General features: G+C 43.5%; 1 pseudogene across 1 annotated transcript in view; it reads right to left on the reverse strand.

The window, feature by feature from the left end:
* Positions 1–13044, reverse strand: part of LOC146759567 (AF4/FMR2 family member 4-like) — a 31860-nt pseudogene extending 18816 nt beyond the window's left edge. Inside the window, exons 1-2 of the transcript XR_014932480.1 lie at positions 12982–13044; positions 2256–2382 (exon numbers count right to left, since the gene is read on the reverse strand). The product of XR_014932480.1 is annotated as an AF4/FMR2 family member 4-like (transcript). The remainder of the gene's footprint in view (positions 1–2255; positions 2383–12981) is intronic.
* Positions 13045–14354: the final 1310 nt, after the last annotated feature.

The raw sequence follows: 14354 nt of genomic DNA on the forward strand, positions 1-14354 counted from the left end.
AGATTCAGAAAGAAAAACACAGCCTCCCTTTTGTGTTCAGACGTCAACAAGGCTGTGCAATATTATGCAGTTCCTATCTGCAGCACGAAGGCCTTTGTATTTCTGCACACTTTCTTTCCCCCCCTGAATCAAACAGCCACTGAGAGAAGAATGTAGGCAACACAGGCTGCTGACACCAAAGCTGCCCATAGCTCTGGGCTACCCAGGCAGTGACAGTACCAGGACCATCCAACCTTCTGTCAGCCTGTGGCACTTTGGTGGATGTGCACTTACAACACACAGCCTGGAACATTTGGCCAAAAAGCAACCATGAGTTGTAGTCGGAGCCTTTTGGAAAGCTCCATTCACACACTGCTCTGAATTCTTAAATGTTGAAAAGCTGGATAACTTAAAAAGTAGTCTGTCTGTGTGCTTCAAACAAAGAAGTAACTAACAACTCTATTAAAATCTTTGATCAAATTTAAATGCAACTTTGCCCAGTTATCATTTTCTCATTTTATTTCATATGGCCAACAAAGTATCTGTGAAGATTTATCCTTCAGCCTGGGAAGACACAAAAACACCCAGGACACAGAACTCTAAGAAAAGCATTATTTAAAGCATTGCTTTTTAGGGAGGCAGGTGAAAGGAAGCAAACTAAAATGTCAGCCATATCTATTTATCAAAGACTACCAAGGGCTGAATGAAAGAACTGCCATTAGCAAATAAAAAACCACTTCTATGTGTTCTTCTGCATACAGGCCCCTTTAAAACTGCCCTCTTGATTGCACGTCAAATAGGATTTCCTATACAGAGGAGATTACCACTGTCTTAGCAGAGGCTGAGAAGACACCTGTTCATAGAAAATAATGACTAAATCCCTACAGGCAGAGAAGAGAAGGAAAAAGACCAAAATACTTTGCAATACTTCATACTTATTTTGACAGTTTACACTTATTTTGATAGAAAGAAAGCCAAATGAAAAGTGTCTATTGATGCCCAATCCATGCTTATTCTCTAAAAAATGAAGCCGTTGTTAAAATCTACACAGTCAATAGAGTTTTTAGTCCCATGCATTAGAAGGTGAAGGAAACAGGCAAGCAGCCACACAAGTGAAAAATACTAATTAAATGGCCTGAAGATCCCTGTATCTTAAACCCCTACAAAGAGTCACAGTGACCCAATTCTCCCCAACCAACCACAATAATGCAGTTCTTTCCCTCCCTCTGCTCATCTTTTTCTCCCTCAAATTTCCTCTTTCCCCTGAGAGGCAGATGAATTACAGCTGACTTCAAATAAATGGATCAATCACTTCACAAACTCAGTTCTGTTATTTTCTTATATTCCAATTCTCATTCTGGGCAAAGAAAGTGGATTTATTTAATCTGCAGCCAAATTCTAGGTCTTCAGCCAAGTTTCAACAGGGATTTTAAGTAGTACTTCTGTACAGCACCACTTAAATTGACCAAGAATAGTTGAAACACTAACCAGTGCTTCAAAGAATGTATAGGTGAGCTGCATGGAAGACTTTAAGAACTGTAGACATTGTCACCTTAAAGTCTATAATGTATTGGTCAGACAACGCTTTACTTAGCAGTAAAATAACATCAGCTCAACCTCACCACTCAGTTATGTAATTTTTAATTGGTATTTATACTGGAATAACTTGTTGCCAACACAGTTATAGGGGTTCTTTCCTGAAAAACCAGTTGGGGTTTTTTCTGTTGTTTCTTTTTTGCCCTTCAAATCAGTTTTACTGTATTCCAACCAGCTTTAGTTAGCTTCATACTTGTAGGTTTTAGTTATCAGGCACAGCAAACAGAAGGGAAGACAGGAATCAAAAAACTCACAACTTCCCTCCTGAGGGAGAAAAGTCTTCAGCTGCAATGTTTGACCTCCCGCAAACAAAACAGAGATAAGGGAATGGCTTTGTTTTCAAAGTGAGTTTTGAACTGTATAATGAAAACCTTCAATGGTACCACTTAATGACCACTGCAGCAGAAGCAGAAAAAAGGTTTTTTCAAAAAATCCTGTCTCATTATCCCTTTCCTCCCTTGAAAATAGTCCCTGCTTCATAAGTATTAGCATAAATCTGCCTATGGAGATGAGTAGTAACTAACTGTCCATCCTTAGTTTCAATACTTGCTTAAATGCTGGTTAAGGTGACAACTGGGACCTGAAAAGATTTCAGATATAAACAGATTTGTAGCACATATTTCCCTACAATTTCCACTACAAAACAAAAAAACACATTTGTACAAATGGCAGAAACTCACAACTTTGTACGGTTCAGCAAAGAGAGGAGAGTTGGGTGGAAAGGCTTCTTCACCCTGCTGGATTTCTTGATTTCGCCTTTCCCTTTCTTTCATACGCAGCACATTTCGGTCTTCACGGTTCATGTTGCTGCAAAAAACAACCAACAATTCCCTGGTCACAGAAGGAAAGAGGAGGATGGAAGCACACCCTGTTCTGCAAGAGATCCCAGGCAAGAACCCCCCGCTGACTGCAGCTCCTCAAAACTGAAAAGAAGTTTGTCCAGCTTAAAACATTTCACATTTAGAGCATCTATAACCTACAATCTGTTCCTGACAGGGACAGTTTATGCACTTAAATAAATAAATCACAGAGTCCTCAGGCAAACAACTGGAAGTTGGAGCCTTCAGCTCTGTTGGCACTGCGATGCAGCAGTCAGGAGTTGTCCAGGCTCCAGGAAATCCAGAAGGATCAGCCCCTCTGGTAGCCCAACAGACAGCACACATTACAGTGCTCTACTGCAAAAATGTAGATCAAAAACATAGAAATCTCACATATTACAAATCTTCCTTGGAAGCCTGGCCTTGCTGCTTGCATTAACAGCAACGTGTCAAATTGCAGAAATGCAAAATCCACAAACAAGTCAGCAATGATTTCCTTTGAGGTTCATAAAGCACCAGGACTTACAGGAGTAAACAAAATAAGGTATAAATAAGGTCTCTAACTCTTTTTTGTACGTGTCATGCTGTACTTTGCATTAAGAGATTTATAAAAGTGGCTTATTGATCTACAAAATGATGGTAGGTGCATCCAGAACATAAATACTATTCCAATTTAAGTGTAAAATGAAAAAGGTGTCTGCTCAGAAAGTCATTATTTCATATTTTCAGACAGCTGCCTGATTATTAGAAATACAGCATCATAATCCTGCCACAGAGCTCATCTGAAAGCTCTATGAAACCAGCTGTTCCATCCTGGGCACAACTTCCACCTACCACTCAGCTTTTAAAAAAACATTATTTGTGCTTTTCACCTTAAAATCATTTGAGCCTTTCACTGCAGTTTCTTACTCACTTGGCTTCATTTTTTCCTACTGCTCTGCCCACAGGCACATCAAAACCAGAAGAAATCCCCGGTGTAAGTTTAAATGTGTGATGCTTTAGGGTGTGAGTTTGTTGCATTTCCCTGAGATACCTGCACTGTAAGCAAGCTAAAAGCATCAGCATCATCCAACGTGACGCTGACATCGAGCCTAGGAATGTGCTAACTTTTAACGTACATACGAAAATCACTTCTTCTCTAATTGTGCTAAAATCAGTTGAACTCATGCAACTGCAAGTGAATGCAAGTCTGCCAGCTGAGGGAGGGCCCTGCACGCTGCAATGCAGCCAAGCTACAAACTACAACCAATGTTCACAGTGATGGCAGAACGTAAACCTGCCTTGAAAGTTGGAGGTATAAACAGCTTTTTCTTTTTTCCTCCTTCAGATTTCTTGTATATCCAAGACTTAAACAGCAACAAATGTCAGACTTAATCACAGATAGTGACCTGTTAAAGCCAACCATTAGGATCTATGCCATTTTACTATCAAAGGCAAAATGTTTGGCAGGGAACAGAGTATCTACACCTACCTGTGGGTAGTTCATTCAATAAAAAGCACTAAGATAATGAATCATATGCAGATATCCCTTTAGAAGATAATTACACTTTACAAGTAGAGAGTTACACTTTAACACGAGGATCTTCACTGAGCATCACCTTTCAAAACTGTATCAACATCTGTTGAAAAAAACAAGTGTACTATACAAAGATATAAAAACAAATATAAAGGGAGTTACAGTACTATTTGAGTATAAGAGTAAAAAGGTCAAAAGAGTCAAAACAGTTTAAATCTGCTCTCCACTAAATATCCCAAGACAGACGGAAAATTTGATTTAATATGCTGTTACCCTTTTTTTCCTCCCAGTACATTTCACTTGGGTCTCTCAATATGCATTATGCTACATTTATATTCCTAGTTAAAGAGTCATAACTTCTTCAGAGCGAAGAAGCAGCAAATGCCTGCCATGAATCTGTGCAATGAAGTGCTCCTTAAAAAATCAAAAATGCATGAAATGATCCAGAGCTGAAAGCTGAAAATCATCCATGCCAACCTTCAAAATTACCATTGTGTTTACAAATGTCATAGGAGAATATGATTTTAGTTCCCAGGATTTCCTGTCTTCACAATGAGAAAAATATCTGATATTTAGCCAAGACTTTGTCTTGAGGCTTGTATACAGAGTCATGTCCACAGCATGTGAACATTTGGGTGAACACTTCCAAGGCACAGCACGCATGCCAGTGCAGCTAAGTGCTTCTACCCTGACCTGGCCTCTGTTATCCTGATGAATTTTCATTCAGTGAAATGAAGTAGGATTCTTGGGGTGGGACATCGCAACTGCTTAACTGCACACAAAAACACTCTGTAACAGCATAAAGGAACATGAAGCTGTACTTAACCTTTTTAAGTGGGCTTTTCCTGCAGCCATATTTCTCATAAAGTACAAAGAGGAGAGTAAGCCATACCCTTTATCCTTTTCTGCATGTACAGCACCACACCACCTAAAGCAAAACACTGCTAAATACGTATTAATTCACATGGTAATATAGAGTGAATAAGATGGAAGTACAAAGATAGTAGGACTCTTCTGTTACCTACAGCACTCTGCTAGCTGAGTGTTTTCCTGGGAAACAACCAACTGAATACCTGTAGAAAATTATATTCTGAATCTTTCCTTTATGGACCCTCCTTAAATGAATGGAATTTCAGACTTAAACCCTATAAAACTGCAGAATTAAAATTGAAAAACTAGGACCTTAACATTTCTGTGCAAATCAAGATGAATCTGAACATTTGTAAAACATGACCATCTTGGGAAATGAGAAATGTCTTTGGATATTTATTATGCCACAATTTAAAAACATTCTGAAATCTCAGTAGCTTGGGCCTGAGTTAGCTCCCAGTCAGATGGAAAGATTTTGTTTAAAGCTGTAAATCCTTCTAATGGTATTTAACTGTTTGAGTCATTGGAGAATTTCCTGTCGGAGTGACAAAGTGCGTAAATAAAAACTAAAGCATCTGAAATATCAAAGAGATCACAGACACCTTTGGCTTCAGTCTATAGGAAAAAGCTCAATTGCCTCATCACAGTGCAGCGCCCAGCACACAACATCAGGGCAGAACACCAGACAGAGAAAGCTTTTTTGTGTGTGTTTACACAAACAAACCCAGTAGGGAGTGTAACTGACTAGGATAGTTTTCAAGATCCCTTCACAAAAGCGATCCCAGAAATGCCAAAAAGTGTAGCACATATTTAGTCTGAGACTGAAATGAGGAAAAAGCAATCACTTCTTTCAGGTGAACACTCCAAAGCTAATGGGAATGCCTTTTTATAAACGCCAAGGCAACTTTTAAAGATTGAAAATTAGAACTAGAAGTTATTTTTGCTGTTGTAGGTGTCACGGAGTTCTCTCTAGAGCTCACTCCGGGACAGTGGGCACAAACCCGGGGCAGCAGGAACAAAAGCCCCCCCCCCTTTTCTCTAGCGGCAGTGCGGCGTGGCCCGGCCCGGCCCAGCCACGTGCGTTTAGGGAGACGGGGAAGGGAAGGGAGATTACGATTAGGTCTAACAAAAAATGAGGGAGAAAAAAAGGTGATCTGAGAACGAATGGCAGTTTAATAACCTAATAATGCTAAACAAACAACAAGAGAGTATCAACAAAGAGAATACCAAGTCCCCAATCTCACCGGTGGAGCTGTGGAAGGCAGGAAGCTCTGACCACGTTGTCTCCTCGCAGGGAGCCGGCCAGCAACCCCGTCCCCTTCCTCACTTCCCTTCCGGTGCCCCACCCCACATGCCCATTAAGGCAGCCCACAGAAAAAAAAACTTGTCCCCTTTACTCCCATTATTAGCATGGTGTTCTGATGTGGAATACCAACACCAACCAAATTACAAAACAATAACATTCCACCCCTTATTACACATCATCACATCATGCCTAACTTTTATCAACATATAAACAGAACAGTAGTTAACATGCATTACATATGTACATACAGATATATATATATATATATATACACACACATGGAATCACAGGCTGCACTCCCCCAGCATCAAATTTCCCTGTGGCACACACTGAACATCCCCATCCTTCTGCATCACCCACCAGGTGCACCCAGGTCCCTGTGCAAAGACAGTTCCACGGAGGGGCCTCCCCTTTCCAGAGGCTGGAAGGACCCAAACCGCTTTTCCCAGCATATTCTTTACATGCACCACAGGAACCTTGTCTCCCTCCACGGTACACAGGGAGTTGGACTGTGTAGCACCGTCTCGGTTGTTTACCAGCCAGGTGGCTTCTGCTAGATGTTTCTCCCAGTTCTTAAATGTTCCACCACCCATTGCTTTCAGCGTGGTTTTCAGCAAACCATTGTGGCACTCGATCTTACCAGCGGCTGGTGCGTGATAGGGGATGTGATAGATCCACTCGATGCCATGTTCTTTGGCCCAAGTGATCACCAGTGAATTTTTGAAATGAGTCCCATTGTCTGATTCGATCCTCTCTGGGGTGCCATGTCGCCACAAGATTTGTGTCTCTAGGCCTAATATGGTGTTTCTGGCAGTGGCATGGGGTACCGCATATGCCTCAAGCCACCCGGTGGTTACCTCCACCATGGTGAGTACATAATGCTTACCATTACGAGTCTTTGGCAGGGTGATATAATCAATCTGCCATGCCTCCCCATATTTATACTTTTCCCATCGCCCTTCCCCCCAGAGAGGTCTCATCCTCTTGGCCTGTTTGATCATGGCACAGGTGTCACAATCATGGATGATCTGCGCAATAGCGTCCATAGTTATGTCCACCCCTCGGTCTCTAGCCCACTTATGTGTTCCATCTCTGCCAGTCTCTACCAGTGAGGCTTATCTTGGTCTCCAACACCGACAGTTCCTGCGAACCCCCAGTCACCCCATGTATATGTATTCGTTCTGTCCCTTCGAAACCTGAGGGTATCAGAGTGCACTGTGCACCGGTATCCACCAGTGCTTTATATTTTTGTGGTTCTGATGTGCCAGGCCACCGAATCCACACAGTCCAATACACTCTATTATCCCTCTCCCCTCCCTGGCTGAGGGCAGGGCCCCTCTATTGGTTGTCTGAAGCGGTAGAGGCAACCTCAGTAGTGGCTGACCTCTTTTGTAATTTTCTTACCCGTGCTCGCAGTACAAAATTGGGTTCGTCATGCCACTTCTTCATATCCTCTCCATGGTCACGCAGGTAGTTCCACATGGCACCACGTGACATAGGCTCACTGCGGTCCTTCACTCGGACAGGTGTGTGTTTGCGTCTGACAGCTGAGACTGCCACAGGTTCACTGTGGTTCCTTGCCGCAGACCAGCTCTTCTGCATGTTGTCCTGTCTTCTCTCCATTTGGTCCATTCTATCCACCATTTTACAGATGGCTGCGATGGTGGTACGGTGTGGCAGTAGTGAGTATTCGATATTTTGCAGTGAAAGGATGAGCTCAAAAATTTCAGGTCTCCTATCCAGCTCATCATACCTGTTAGAGTTCGTTAATAGTACACTGGAATACTTCCCTGGTGCTGACCGTATGAGTTTCTTGCATATTTCCGGAGTACCGCTCACCTTTTCTGGGTCATGGTAATCCTCTGGGTCCCCAGGGACAAACGTGGGATCAAACAGCATTTCTGCCACAGCCATTTCTCTCAGGTACTGGATACCTTCCTCAGCTGTACTCCATTTTTCCAGTACAGGCTCCAAATCACTTTTGAGAAGACAGGTTGCCTTTACAGCTGATAGAATCCTCTCCCCGAGATTGGCGACTCCATCGAGACATCTGCTGATTCCTCTATCAATAGATGAGTCTCAAGCAATGTTTCCTAATTGACGAGCCTCATCGCAGCTTAGGGACATGCAGGCAGCCCCATTGTCCCAACACCGGAGCAGCCAAGTGACAAGGCGTTCACCTGGGAGTCGGGCAAACTCCTTTCTCGCACTTTGGATTTCAGTAATTTTCAGAGGTTTACAAGTAGAGGAAGCAGTGACTTTTCCCTCATCATCACTATCTTCTCCGCGTCTGTTAGTCTTCTGGGTTGCCTTTCTCAGTGGTTTTGGGGAGGGTCCCTCACCAGGATCTTCCTCTACTTCCTCCATCCGTTCCAGACGTGAGGGCACACGCTCCCATCTCTGGCCTTCATCGTCACTATCTTCTCCATGTCTGTTAGTCTTCTGAGTTGCCTTCCTTGGTGGTTTTGGGGAGGGTCCCTCGCCCGGATCTTCCTCTACTTCCTCCATCCGTTCCAGACGTGAGGACACACGTTCCCATCTCTGGCCTTCCACTGGGGCGACTGACACTGATGCTGGTGCTTCCTGTGGTCGGCTGGGATTAACTTGTTGCCTTCCCCTTAGGATTTGGATCTCATTCTCGAGACTCTCTATCTTTTTCATAAGCCATTCGTTCTGAGATCCCCCTGATCTCCCACACTCACTCAGGGGTTCTACTAATTTCCCAAGGTCCCTCTGGTGTTCAGGGGTGAGATTACCTGATACTGGGGGTCCCGATGCTTCTGGCCCTTTTCCTGAGTCTCTCTGCACTATTCTTTGCAAGTCTCTCTGCAATTTATAGTAAACTACTACAATCAGAGAGACTAACAACACAGTATTCAAATTGACACCCCAGTCATACTTAAGGAATTCAGAGCATTCGTGAGCCAGTTCAAGCACGGTGCCTGTGATGTTCGTTAGTCTGGAAGGGAGCCAGGCAGATATCTCTATCCCTGCCAGCCATCGGCTTAATAAATCTACCCCTACCCCCAACATCAGGAAGTCCTTAAGCCAGGACCACAGGAACCTAGGGACTATCAGTCCTACATACAGGGCTGCTGAAAAAAACCACCTAATTACTGCCCAAAACATTGCCCTGAGCTCTGCCTGCATCCTCCACCAAAAATGTCACGGAGTTCTCTCTAGAGCTCACTCCGGGACAGTGGGCACAAACCCGGGGCAGCAGGAACAAAAGCCCCCACCCTTTTCTCTAGCGGCAGTGCGGCGTGGCCCGGCGCGGCCCGGCCACGTGCGTTTAGGGAGACGGGGAAGGGAAGGGAGATTACGATTAGGTCTAACAAAAAATGAGGGAGAAAAAAAGGTGATCTGAGAACGAATGGCAGTTTAATAACCTAATAATGCTAAACAAACAACAAGAGAGTATCAACAAAGAGAATACCAAGTCCCCAATCTCACCGGTGGAGCTGTGGAAGGCAGGAAGCTCTGACCACGTTGTCTCCTCGCAGGGAGCCGGCCAGCAACCCCGTCCCCTTCCTCACTTCCCTTCCGGTGCCCCACCCCACATGCCCATTAAGGCAGCCCACAGAAAAAAAAACTTGTCCCCTTTACTCCCATTATTAGGCATGGTGTTCTGATGTAGAATACCAACACCAACCAAATTGCAAAACCATAACATAAGGAAACAAACATTTGGGGAATGGCAGAATGGGGTAAAATTTACCGTCACGTCAAGAAAGTTGAAATTTCACTCTCATGTTCTTGGTGTGGTTTCTGCTATAATTATTTGGACTAATTAAGCTTTTCCCTGACGAAAGCCTAGAAGTATATCACAAAAAGGACCAACTTACCCATGACCTTTTATTTGTCTTACTCAAGCATCTCCTCCTGACCAAAACTGACAATAAAATATTCAGCCAGACTACAGGTTTGAGTAGCTGGGTTGTTTCTAGGATCTCCTGCAATCATAAGCTTGTAACACACACTTGTCTTTTGACTAAGTGTCTTTTACAGTGCAGTAAAACAACAGGTTTTCACATGGCTATTCCTCATTTACCTTGCTCTGAACTCATTCACAAACCATGCGGGATCAATCCAGGGAGAAGGGGAGGAGAGGGGAAGGGAAAGGGGAAGTCCACTGTCCTCTAAAATCAGGCTTCTTAGCCTAAAGCTCAACAGCAAATAGCAGTCCACTTCCCCACATTGCTAGACTCCGAGCATTTAAAGAACATCAGCTGACCTCATTATGAGCTCTAACATAGCCAAAGGAATTCACATATTCAAATATTCTCTTGAGTGATGAGAAATATGGAGCATAACTTCAGACTTCTGCTGTTAAACTCTCACTTCTATCATCAACCAGGGTAACAGTTCAATGCTGTTTTAGATGGAAGACTCATACTTTAAATAACTCAGCTCATTAAGGCTTGGATTCCCTACTACAATTAGCTAAATTCCAGTTTGGATCATGCTTCACCTTGGATCACTTAGGGATTCAGCCACTTAATGGAACTAACTCAGTTTGTCTACAGAGAAGCTGTTTTCTATAGCAACAATAAGCTGGGATTGCAACTGGATGTCGGGAAAGCACAAATCCCGCAGTTCTCCTGCACCAACATCCTCTCCTTCCATCAGAACTGCAAGTTTTTAAACCAGACTCATGCAAGCTTGCATGACACACCTTGTGCAAAACTGTTGGCAGCCATCAGGACAGCCAGTTGCTTCCTGTATAGACACTGTTCCATCAGTTTGGGTTTTTTGCCTCGCTAGAACAACATCCAGTGGTGAAAACTCACACAGCTGAAGCAACCACGCTGATATACTGCAGTCACTGGAGGTGCTCAAGAGCCACGGGTATGTGGCACTGGGGACGTGGTTAGTAAGTCCAGTGAGGGTGGGCTGGGTTGGACTCAGCTATCTCAGTGGTCTTTTCCAGCCTTGGGTGCAACTTGTAAGAGGGAATGAAGCAGCAAACTGCCCAGCACTGAGCTGCATTCTTCCGACATGTGCTATCAATGAACTGCTGTATTTCCCTATCTTCTCTGGAACTATTATTCATCTAACCTAACTGAAACAGTAAGCCTGAACCTAGATATAAATCAGGATCATAGTCACCCGTGGTTCCTTCTATATTCAGAAATACACTCTAGAGGGTAATTCAGTGCATCTAGAAATTCAAGTAGTCTCTGAAGGTCTTTGTATTTTCCAATGTCTGTTGGCCGCAGAAGTATGTGAAGTGATGGACATGGCCCAACGATCAGCACTGACAATCAGCTGCAAGTTAATATCTGCGGGTTGTTTGGTTTGTTTGCTTGTCTGTTTTATTTCCTACAACCATTCAGTTTGGAGAAAAGATGAGCAACTGCCAATAGAAGTGATAAGTGCACATTTTGGGACACAGAAGCAGAATTTTGTGACAACTGTCAGCCCAGAATATGTTGATGATGAAGTTGTCCTAACAGTGCATGCCAGTGATTTGACAAACCCTGCTCGGTATGACACAGTTTGTCTTCAATTTTTGGGATCTTTGATTCCCAGTTGGCTCTTAGGCAAAAAAAAAAAAAGCCACCCAAACAACCTAGTCCTCATCTCATCCTTCCCATCCAGCTGCTGCCTCACAGAAGGGGTAAAATAAAAACTCTCTTGGACTAGCAGAGAGATTTACAATGGAGTAACTTAAGTAAGGATGGGAGACTGAAGGTGTTGGGGAAGACATCCAGGCTTTAGCTACAGGGCATGCATGCAGAATCACAAAACAAAGGCCAGTCAGAGAAATCAGAGCTTCGTCAGAATTAATGGGGTTGTTTCTACATGCCCACCCTATCTGCCAGTGTAAAACCTTCCAGTGAAAAAAAAGAAAGCTACAGATGGGTGGGGAGAATTGTTGGTGAAATTATTTGTGATATTTTTTGCTAATAATATGCTTAAAATCCTGTAGCTAGACTTAAAGTTAAGCAACTCACTCTATGTAAGTAGACTTACAGATGGGAACCATAAAGCTTATGGAAGGGAACTGTCAAGCTAATCCACAGCTAAAACAGAGTAGAGACGAATTGCAGGAGCTTGTTTACTTTGCAGAAGTGTGAGCTTTAACCACTGCTGAGCTCCTAGTACAAAAGTCTGAACCAATGCAACAAACCAACCCGTCCATGTTGTACAAAAGAATGTACTGACACCACCAGAACACAAAATTCAATGGCTAAAAATACCAGCAAAAATCATCCAGCCCTTCTCCATTGCTCCAGGACATGCTCAGCTCTTTGTGACACAGATATTTCACTAACCTTTTCTGAATCCCACAGTGAAGGCTTCAAAGCCCCTCCAAATGACATATCCAGTCATCCAACCATTAAATGCTTTTCTGTTGTAGAACTTGCATCTTTGTCATTGCAATTGAAGTCCCTTATTTCTGCACAGAGAACAGATTGTTTGCTTCCACTTTCTAAAAGCCTTTTATATACTCAAAGCCTGCTATCATATTATATATGAGCACCTTCAAAGAGCCAACAGAGTCAATGATTTCATTGGAAGCATCAGATTTTATGACTCGCAGTAAGTGATCACCATAACTCACACTCACATCTCCTGCGTGTAGAGGAGATCCTCCTTGCATCTACAAAGATGCAAGAAGAAAAGAGGCAAAGAAGGGGTAAAATAAATCCCATCTTACATTTGGGATGCTTAATTCCAGCCTTGAAGGCTGATTTGCCCACTTAACAGCTGTGCTCTTCAGAAGCAGTTGTTCCACAGTTATTTAGAGAGAAAGACAAGTTTTGTACTTGGTTGTTAACACAGAGAACAGCATAAACACACAGATGAACTCAGCTTTGCAGTGTTGTAATGGCTGATGAGGGAAGCCAAGGATCCTTCCACACTGTCAGCCTTCATTTCCAGAGACATACCTTTGGGGGTGATGGTAATGCTGCTCTTGTCATCTCTGGACTCACACAAGTACTCTCCCTCATCCTCAGCCTGGACCCCTGTTATTGTCAGGGTTCTTCTGACCCCTTCCTCATCAATCTGGAAACGTTTGCTGGGTTTGATCGCAACCTCATTCCTGCGCCACACCACCTTCCCTTTGACATGGCTCACTTCCTCTTCCTCTAAGCCACATAAACAGCTGCTTAGTGCTCCCAAAGCGAATGCTCACCAGTTGTTTCCAACTTGAAGGTCATCTTCTGGCCAGCAGCCTCGCAGATGTATTCTCCAGCATCTTTCTTCTCCAGCTGCTCCACAACCAGACGCCGTGTTTTGCCCACGGATTCCATTTGGAACTTTCTGGAGGAGGCAAGCAGTCTTCCATCCTTGTACCATTTTACTTCAGTTGGATCCTGTGCTACTTCACAGCTGAGGGAGGCACTTGCTGCCAGGGCAGCACTCACCTCTTTCTGCACCTGCTCCTGGTTTATAAACACAGGTTTTGGCTCTGAGGGAAGAAAAGAAAAAGTATTGACTGAGGGACTGAAATGAGACCAACTTGCAGGTCTGTATGTACAGGTTGGAACAGGTTTAGGTTACTACTTGTGCCCAAACTAATAGCCTTCACTAGAGAATATCAGCTCTTCTGTTGAAACAAAGTGTCAAATCTAGGCAAGAAAGAACCTAGGAACTGAAGGAACCAAGAGGGTCCTTGAACACCAGTCCCATGGTTGCAAGTCACTATGCAAACATATTGAACCCAAAAGAACATCTGTCCTGCAGGCAACCAAAACCTGAGTTCCTTTTACTTAAGACCCACTGTGAAACATCAAAACACATAAACATGTGATAGTCAAACCACTGGCTGCCTTTTCATGACCCAGAACAGTACTCCTGGCTTCCTGAACAGACTCCTCATGGCCTCTACTGTGATAAAATGTTTGCTCATTAAGACCGGGATGTGGTAGCATTGTGGTGGAGTGCTTGTTCATTAGGACCGGGATGTGATGGTGGAATATGGAGGCCATAAGGGTTGCAGAACACTCTAATTTTATGGGTAGATTGTGTACTCTGCATAGTTACAGGCAAAGCGCGCCCCGATGGATACAAAGTTTCACGGAAGGACCAACCAAGGAACAACACACCAAGTGGCACGATCACGACCGACCAATTAAAGGACAATACACTCGGGATGGACCTTACAAAAGAAGTTGCAAGGGACGGGAAGGCGCGGCAGTTGGAGGAACGATAATCCCCCTGTCGCCCAGCGCTGAATTGCCTTTTTGTTTTACCCGCTACAATTAATAAAAGTTTATAATTGGAACATTATTGGCTCATTGCTTATAAATTGATGACA

This window comes from Coturnix japonica, chromosome 10 (genome assembly GCF_054131305.1).
Source record: "Coturnix japonica strain WE chromosome 10, WE-NBRP24, whole genome shotgun sequence".
NCBI lineage: Eukaryota > Metazoa > Chordata > Aves > Galliformes > Phasianidae > Coturnix > Coturnix japonica.